Genomic DNA, 8,866 nt, shown 5'->3' with positions numbered 1-8,866 from the left:
GCCATCTGCCGTGACCTGATAATGTCAAAGCAGGACTGACGGCCCGCAGGACGGGGGGACGATGCAGAGGCCTCGTGGCTGATAAATCTCTCTGTAGCAGGAAGCCAAGAATGAATGAAAGAAAGAGGGAAGATAGAAAGAAAGTTTTCTGAGGAATACAGATACGTAAAGATATAAATGAGAGGAAGTTAGAAAGAAGGAAAGGGTTGTGAGGAATGGAGATATGTTAGGAAAGATGGAAAGATATCAAATAGAAAGAAAGAAAGGATTGTTTAGAATTGAGAGTGGCAAAGAAAGAGTCGGAAGAGAAACAAGAAAGAAAGAGTTTGAAGGAATAGAGGGATGAAAAGAATGAAAAAATAAAGGGTTAGTGAGGACTGTTTGGGTGGTGGGGAAGAGAGAACGAGAGAGACGGGAGAGAGAGGAAATGAACAAACCAAACGAGAGACAACTGTTCGAGAGAAATCTGAGACACCAGGCCGCCATCAAACCCTCAACCCTTCTAACCTTGACGCTGAAAGCGTGGCACACACTGGCTTACACTGCGACTCTCTCTGTGTTTACAGTGTGAGCGCTCTCTCTCCGTAGGGACCGCCAGTGATAATGGATGAACTCCTGTTGACTCCCTCTGCCCGAAAGAGCCAGAGGCATAAACCAGACCCCGTCACAGAACATTACCATCTCACCTGCTGGGGCACGTCCACCGAGACCCCAACACAATCTCACTGCTCGAAATGAAACAATACTGACAAAACTAGATTTTCGGGCGAAAACTTTCCATTTTTTTATTTTGCTCTTCCCTTTTTTTGAAGTATCAACAGACAGAGCCAGGTTGGTCTAGGGGTTATGGTGTTTGAGTGCCTAACCGAAAAGGTTCTCCCTCCATCTAGGTTCCCAGCAAACGTGTCCGCGGTTTACATGTATTTGATCACATAACAAATAAAAGTCAGGAAAGAAAACCTTTAGAAAAACAAAATCGCGTCAACTATTGGATCTATCAATTTTTTCTAGAAGAAAGAAATCTCATGAGTTAGCCATGAATAATAAATCAAAACATACTGGCTACCCTTATACCTCAACTTAACTATGTCCAACCTAAAACCTATACATAACTATCCCAAACTTAACAATCTCTCACCTAATAATACCTACACATAACCACATCTAACCTAATACCGATAATGTCTACCTAAAGTTTACTTTAGGTAAATTTGCCTTCACAGGCGCACATGGTCAAGATTCACGATTATCAGAGTCTGACACTTAATGGGAATCAAGGCTTATTTGTTTAACATTAAAAACAATTCTGTTTCCTTGAATTGGACAGCAATGTTAACATTTGCTAGTGTGTGAGTAGCTAACAATTTTAGTCTCAGGCAAGAAAAAACGATATAAATGCGGTCCTAAGACTGAATGCCTGAACCTGAACCTCCTGTATTGTAGAACGTAGCATTGGAAGAAATCGCAACAATGGCGTTCAATGAAGGACCTTACCTGTAGTCATCCTTGAGCAAAAACCCCATACCATCTGCTCTATAATGTCAGGTAGATACAAATAAAACGATTTTGCTTTTGGTGACTATATGACTAAACAGCCAACATGTCCTTATGTTCAATATGTAGGAGATTGATTCCACCTGTGGGGTTATTGTGAACCACACGCCAGAGTGCTTACTCATCATGTTCCCCTTCTCTGTCCTTTCTTAACAGCAGAGCACACTTTCGATCCGAGTGCAAAGCTCAGGAACCGACTCCTCCGGTCTGTAATCTCACAGGAGCCATTATGAGTAACTCCCCACATAGAGCTCCTTGGGGTGCTGTACTGCGAGTTGAAATCCTTCTAAGTGCCAAAGAGCCTTGTGCCGTTGGCAGACACTTCCTCTGTTTTACTGTTTGCCTTTAAATTGTGTTATTTACCATTAGGGCGATATTTGCCTCAGGGGGTAGAGCGGGTTGGTAACCGGACGATTGATAGTTTGATTCCCAGCTCCTCCTAGCGTCGAGGTGTCCCTGAGCAAGGCACCTCACCCGAACGGCTCCCGATCTGGCTGTCGCCTTGTATGGCTGACTGTGAATGTGTGCATGAATGGATGAATGTTAGGCAATATTGTAGTCCATTTACCATTATGTATTGATGTATGATGTAGTAATACTCATTTAGAAGACACTAGATCCACTACTAGACTATTCGGCCAATTACCTAGGAGTACCCTAAGGTTCAATTCTAGGACCTCTATTATTTAGCTTATTCATAAATGACTTGGCAAGTAACTGTCAACCAACAGTGACCTGCCAACTGTATTCGGATGATGCTGTACTATATGTTCACACCAAAGACAAAGCGCAAGCTTCAAAATAACTTACAGCTGTACTGAGTAACTGGTTAGAGAGCACTTACCCGCACTTTAATGTGTCGAAGACTGTTGCTATGTATTTCTCCAAAAGAGTAAATAAGTCTGACACAGACCCTACTATTTTTGTAGGGGAAAAAAAGCTTGAGTTTAAATACCTAGGTTTGATCCTGGACTTACAACTGAGTTTCAAACAGCACACAAAAAAACTGTCAACAAAATGAAATTTAACTTGTCCAACTTTAGATATATAAGAAACAATCTTTATTTTGAAGCAGCTAGGCTATACCTCGATGGAATGATCATGTCTCACATGACCTATTACATAGCAAGTTGGGCTTCAGCTTGTAAGACGACTCTAAAGTCCCTAGAGTCAACATATAAACAAGCTAAAAAAGTTTTGGATAGAAAACCTAAAATGTATCATCACTGTCAGATTTTAAAGAAACTTGAGTTGCTACTTATGGAAAACACTATGAAATACACTATATCCGTTTTTAAAATCATTCATGGTTTAGCTCCACCTCCTTTACAGGAATATATCAAAAGGAATACAGCACAACCAGAGCAGGCTCCAGAGGTAATTGCACTGTTCCCTTTAGGAACGAATACCTGGAACTCCATACCAAGTGCAATACACAAACTACCAACTCTCACCTCATTTTAAATTACTGCCGCTGGTCTGTTAACCCTGTCTATTATGTATATTATGATGTTTTACTCAGTGTGTGTCTGTTTTACTGTATATTATGATTTGTTTTATTTCTCTTCATTTTTAATTTATTAAGGAACCATCTTCCAGTCAGGGACTAAGGATGGAAATTAGCCTACGGCTATCATCCAATACATTTACATTTTTTAAAAAATGTATCAAATCAACAAAAGTTACATTTCCCTGCAGTGCCTAAGGAAGGACATTTCTACACTTATTATCTTTATTTAGACAATTCTTTGTTGGTGGGTCTGACTGATTTAGGGGGTAGACCATCCTAGCTCAGACGCAGCCTCGAGGCTATAATATCATTTACAAAGGTAATTAATTAAACAACTTTGCAAATTTCTTCACACGATGACGACAGCAAAAATAAACACTCTGCCACTCTGCGCCATTCCTCTCGCCTCGTTCAACCGAAGTGTGTGGACCCAGGAAACAAACACCTCTCGAGGTGGTGGCATCCATACGCCTTGAGTGACTCGGGCACCCCGGGCGCCATGGGAAACTTAGTTCGGAAGCTGTCTGGACACATAAAGATGCATCTCAATAAATTAGAATATTGTGGGCAATGTACTTAATTTCAATAATTCAATGAGGGAAATGTCGGCCTTCTGAAAGGTATGTTCTTTTATGCACTCAGTACTGAATAGTACCGAATGAACCTTTATAAATATATTAAAAAAGTTTCACTTTTTAAATTGAATTAATGAAATAAATTGACTTTTCCACAATGTTCTAACTCATTGGGATGCACCTGTAGGGGTCTCAGACAGGCAGCCGGCACACCGCCGAGGTAAGCTCAGGTAAGCTAAGGGAAGGGCACTCGACATTGGCGCCTCATTAAAGTGTTGTACCGAAACCACCGGAGCGTAGATGTCAGGTATCGGGGAGGGGGGGAGGGGGGGGAGAAGGTGGCAGTTTGTGAAGTTCAATGATTAAACGTTTTTTTCTTTTTATCGGATTTACGCCTGGAACACGATGCAGACCTACGCATGAACGACTCCAACGAACGGGGGAAAGGGGGCCGGGGCGTAGGCAACACAAAGGAGTGGGCTGACACCGGCGCCCAACGGTATAGCTTGTCAAATTTAACCTTCACGTCCAACTGCTGTCATTCACAACAGGGGGGGTAGAATGGGGGTACCCCGAAACATGGTTGTTTGGTGGGGCTCACCAAACCCCCACCGCTGACTTGTCAGTTGTTACCTCCCGACGTACCCCCTCCTCCATTCTGCCTTTTTTTTTTAACATCTCCCCATCGCAGCCCTCTCGCCCAGTTCTCTGGGGGCTGCTTTTATTTTTTTGCACAGTGCATGGCTGCCAGCGTCCCGTCAGCGCTGATGGACCCGATGCCTTCTGACGGTTCTGACAGAAGCAGTGTGTGTGGAGAGAAATAAATATATTAAAATAAAGTGGCTTGTTTCAGCTTGGCCGGGGTCCAGCGTTGTCTGTCAAGGCCGTGTGTGTGCGGGAGCCGGGGGGCCCGGGAGGGTCCGTCGTGGCTGACATGCCTGTCACGAGCCGCGAGTTCCCCACGCCGAGCTCCACTGCCCGATGACCAAAAGATTCACGACAGGAAGTCGATGCAGCGCCGGCTTGTGAAAGCGATCGCCTACCGTTTGTTTCCCCAGACTTCCTACCATCGTTTTCCCGCCTTTGTTGTTATTATTGAAGAACTAATTTCTTATTTGCCTTTCTCTGTTCCTTAACGGTATCGTCCTTCCTGCCTCCCTCGGTTCCCTCTCCACTCGTTTCTTTCATTTCTCTTTGTTTACATTTGAATTTATACACTTTAATAAACTGTGAAGGACTGGTACTTAGCCACTTTATAATTTATATTGTTTATACCATCTGCTTTGTTTGCACTGTTTGTCCATACTTTAGCATTTACTTTAGCATTTACTTTAGCATCTATTTTAGCGTGTTTTTGTTTTCATTAGTACTTTCATTAGTATTCATTGTATTTTATCCTCTGTTTTCCACTGCTGCCTGGTTGGTGTAACAAAGGAACAAAGAATTAATAATGTTGTTATCCATCTATCTATCCATCCATCCATCCATTTATCTATATATCTTCTGTGTCGGTTGCTACATCCTCTGTTCCTCCCTTCCGGATGGATTCAAAGTCAGAACGGATTCAAAGCACCGACCACATGAGTTGCAGAATTAAGAGACACATTCTTGTTTTCCCCGTTGTCCATTACAACAGCTTCTCCCACTGAGCATAATTAAAAAACGATAAAACAATACCAAAACAAAATAAACATTAACGAAATAAATGAAAAACAAACCAATAAAACCAAAACTAAAAAACAAAGGAAGGGTGAAAAAAAAACGTTGGCTTCAGTTAACAAAAGTGGACTTAGTGGAGAAGGGGGGTGGGGGGGCAGGTTTACGTTACGCTAATACTCCCACCTACACGCAACACTGCTGGAGGCCAGTGGACTCAAGGCCAGCACCTCTCTCTCTGTGTACCGTGACCACCTTATCCACGCAGGACAGAATTAAGACACAGCCATGCTGGCACTACTGGCCTTGCGATGGTTGCCATGGTTCCCATGGGGTGTGGAGGGGGGCAGCGACATCATGTGTGACATTTGCCTGTAGGCAGGTGTGAGAAGATCCTTTATTTGTTGAGGTGAGGTTTGCATTGGTGTATGGATTGTGTTTATCTGTTATAATTGTATATAATGTATCTTGTGATTGTATATAAACGTTGTATATATATATATATATATATGTTAGGATTGGTCACCTGTTTAAGCGGGATTCTTTCGTTTAATTTTAGGCTCATGAATAAGAGTTTGAAATCATGTTGATCCCATTGTACTTATTTTGTAGTACAAACTAATGAACAGAGCATTAAAGTCACAACCCCAACTATACACGAACGAATCAGTAACATAATTGGGTCCATTCTAGTCGTAGAAAGCATTCAATAATTCATTCTTAAGCGTATCCACTTACAATTCAAATATGCTTGCATATGCATATATGCATTGTATATAATGCCATATTGTATGACAATGTTTCTATGTGAAGCACTTTGAGTCTAGCTCGTGTATGAAAAGTGCTATATAAATAAAGTTGCCTGGCCTTGCCTTGCATGCGAACAGGGAGTAAAGAAAACTAGAAAATGCCACCAAAAACCCACCAAAAACGTATATTGCCAGAAATCCAATAAATCATATACTTCTGCAATGGCAAATACACAAATACACATCTAAACGCAACCTGATTATTAACTATGACGTTATGTGGTAAACAAGGATCTCATCTACCTCTCACACACACAAACCTCAAAAGGTCTTTGTAAAGAACACACTGACCGTCAATAAGATGACATTAATAGACAACACACAAAATAGGCATGTATAAGACCAATGGTGAGCACAATAAACACCTGAATGTGAACTAATTGACTTAATAACTTTTATGTTACACATACACACACACACACACACACACACACACACACACACACACACACACACACACACACAAACACACACACTCAGTGTGCAGGGACACAGCCACAGAAAATGTGTTTTGGTACATGAGCTAAAATAAAACAACCCTCAAAAATAGTCATGCATAAAATGATCTTCCATTTAGGTAGAACTACAACTTGAAATAACCGAACAAGAACTTAAAGAGCATCAACCTTTCAGTCAACGCCTGCTCGACTATACATCATTAAGTCTCCTTACGACTGGTGCAGAGGTTTGAGTGACAGGTCTGAGGGCCCTCCCTCGCCCCTAATTGATATTGGACAGGAAAGCATTGTTTTTAGCATTTCGCTTCTACCGGGAGCACACCCGGATATGTAGCAAGCAGCAAGCCTTTAGCCATATAAACGGGGGCCTTTCATATTTCCAATCGATAAATAAATTTTTTGCGCCACTAACATGAAATAACGTAACCGTTTAAGCTTGACATTGTGTTTCTAGCTTCAATATTGACGTTGTTTAAGCTCTGCGACGTCCGCGTTGGTTAGCTGGTTAGCTAATCTGAACATTTAAAAATTTGAATGGAGTTTCTAGTTAAAAAATTGAGGAAGGAGATAGGTCCCAAAGTTTGTAGAATATAATTAAGAAGAAGAAGAAGATGAAGAAAGAAAGAATAAAACATAGGAAGAACAATAGTTGAGTGCTGCATAAAGCACTCACCTAATAATAATTACATTCGGCTGTGCTAGAAATAAGGTCATTTTATCTCTGATTACTTCCCCTCGCCTGCCATTCCTCGACGCATTCTCAGACGCTCGGTCGTATGTATTAAAAACAAAACTCTAAAGAAATGCAGAAGTCAAGTCACTTTAACCGGGTTGAACTTTTGTCCACTGACGAATCAACCGAATAATAGGAACACAATGACATGCCAGAAAGTTCCGCTGGCGGCAGCTTTAATGGAACGCATTCTACTCTTAATGCGCGCCTTGTCTGCCTACCTTTTAGTTCCTCCCCAAGGAAACATGGAAGCTTCAGTGGGATATCAGGAAGACATCCCCACTCACCATCTAATCTTATGTATTATATACCTCCCTCCCTCTCTCCTTCCCCCAACCCCCTCACCCATACCTCCTCCCCCCGTCCGGCTCTGTTGCACTTCAAAGAACCCTTTTTAAGACAAATGCACATTTTATACAGTAGACACACACACACACACACACACACACACACACACACACACGCACACACACACACACACACACTTTCATACACCCATGGGCAAGATTCCCCCACTTTTTCAACCGCCCCCCCTGTGTAGCTGATCAAAAAGCAATCTTGAAGATAACATGAAAGAGGTGTGCAGAAAAAAAAGTCTTTGATGTGTGTGCATGGATGTGGGTGTAAGTGTGCGTGTATGCACACACAACGGGCTATGTGTGTGTGACATATGACCAATTCACCTACATACAGCACACAAGGAACACAGAGTGGCTTAGCCTTTAGCTTCTTGGATGTGGATGGACGGTGTATAATAATGGATAGGGGGCTTGTTGTATGTTTGTGTGTGTTTGTGTGTGTGTATATGTGTGTGTGTGTGTGTATGTGTGTGTGTGTGTGTGTGTGTGTGTAATTGTGTGTGTATGTGTTGGTGTGTTTGAGCGCAGGCATGTGTGTGTGTGTGTGTGTGTGTTTCACTATACTAATGGGCTCTTACTAAAGTACATTAAAATAGATACTTTTTTTTTTTGCAAATTAACCTTTGACCTGAAGAGAGCCCAGAGACTGACAGCCCACCCCCCCCACCACCACCACCACCACCTGCCCCGGGGTCAGGGGTGAGGCCACCAGGGAGAGAAAGTCTTGCGCCGTTGGTCAGCCCAGACACATGCCAATTAGTCACAGTAACAGACTCTGACAGGACCAACCCCCCAATCTAACACACACACACACACACACAGACACACACACACACACACACACACACACACACACACACACACACACACACACACACACACACACACACCACCACCTACACCTTAACCCCCACTGAAGAGAAGTCAGATGCTACATATTGGCATTCGCTTTTCACGGCACAGGCTGCAATTTACTGTAGCGATGTAAAGGCCCGGTTTACACACACATAATACACTCGTAACACACATACACACACACACACACACACACACACACACACACACACACACACACCACACACACACACTGACGCACAGACAACTTTATTTCTCCACAGGGAGGAAGACCTAACCCTCTCATACACCACCCGTTACCATCTTGCTCGTATGCACACCTCCCACGCACAAACACACACACACAAACATGCATCT

At 42.5% G+C, this 8,866-nt stretch overlaps 1 protein-coding gene across 4 annotated transcripts in view; it reads right to left on the bottom strand.

Annotated features, from left to right (window-relative positions):
- sorcs2 (sortilin-related VPS10 domain containing receptor 2) overlaps positions 1 to 8,866 on the bottom strand; it is a 192,832-nt gene that overhangs the window by 101,220 nt on the left and 82,746 nt on the right. The gene's annotated exons all lie outside the window — the stretch shown is intronic.

Source organism: Pollachius pollachius (genome assembly GCF_949987615.1).
Source record: "Pollachius pollachius genome assembly, chromosome: 20".
NCBI classification, from domain to species: Eukaryota; Metazoa; Chordata; class Actinopteri; order Gadiformes; family Gadidae; genus Pollachius; species Pollachius pollachius.
This window is presented reverse-complemented; position numbering and strand designations above follow the sequence as displayed.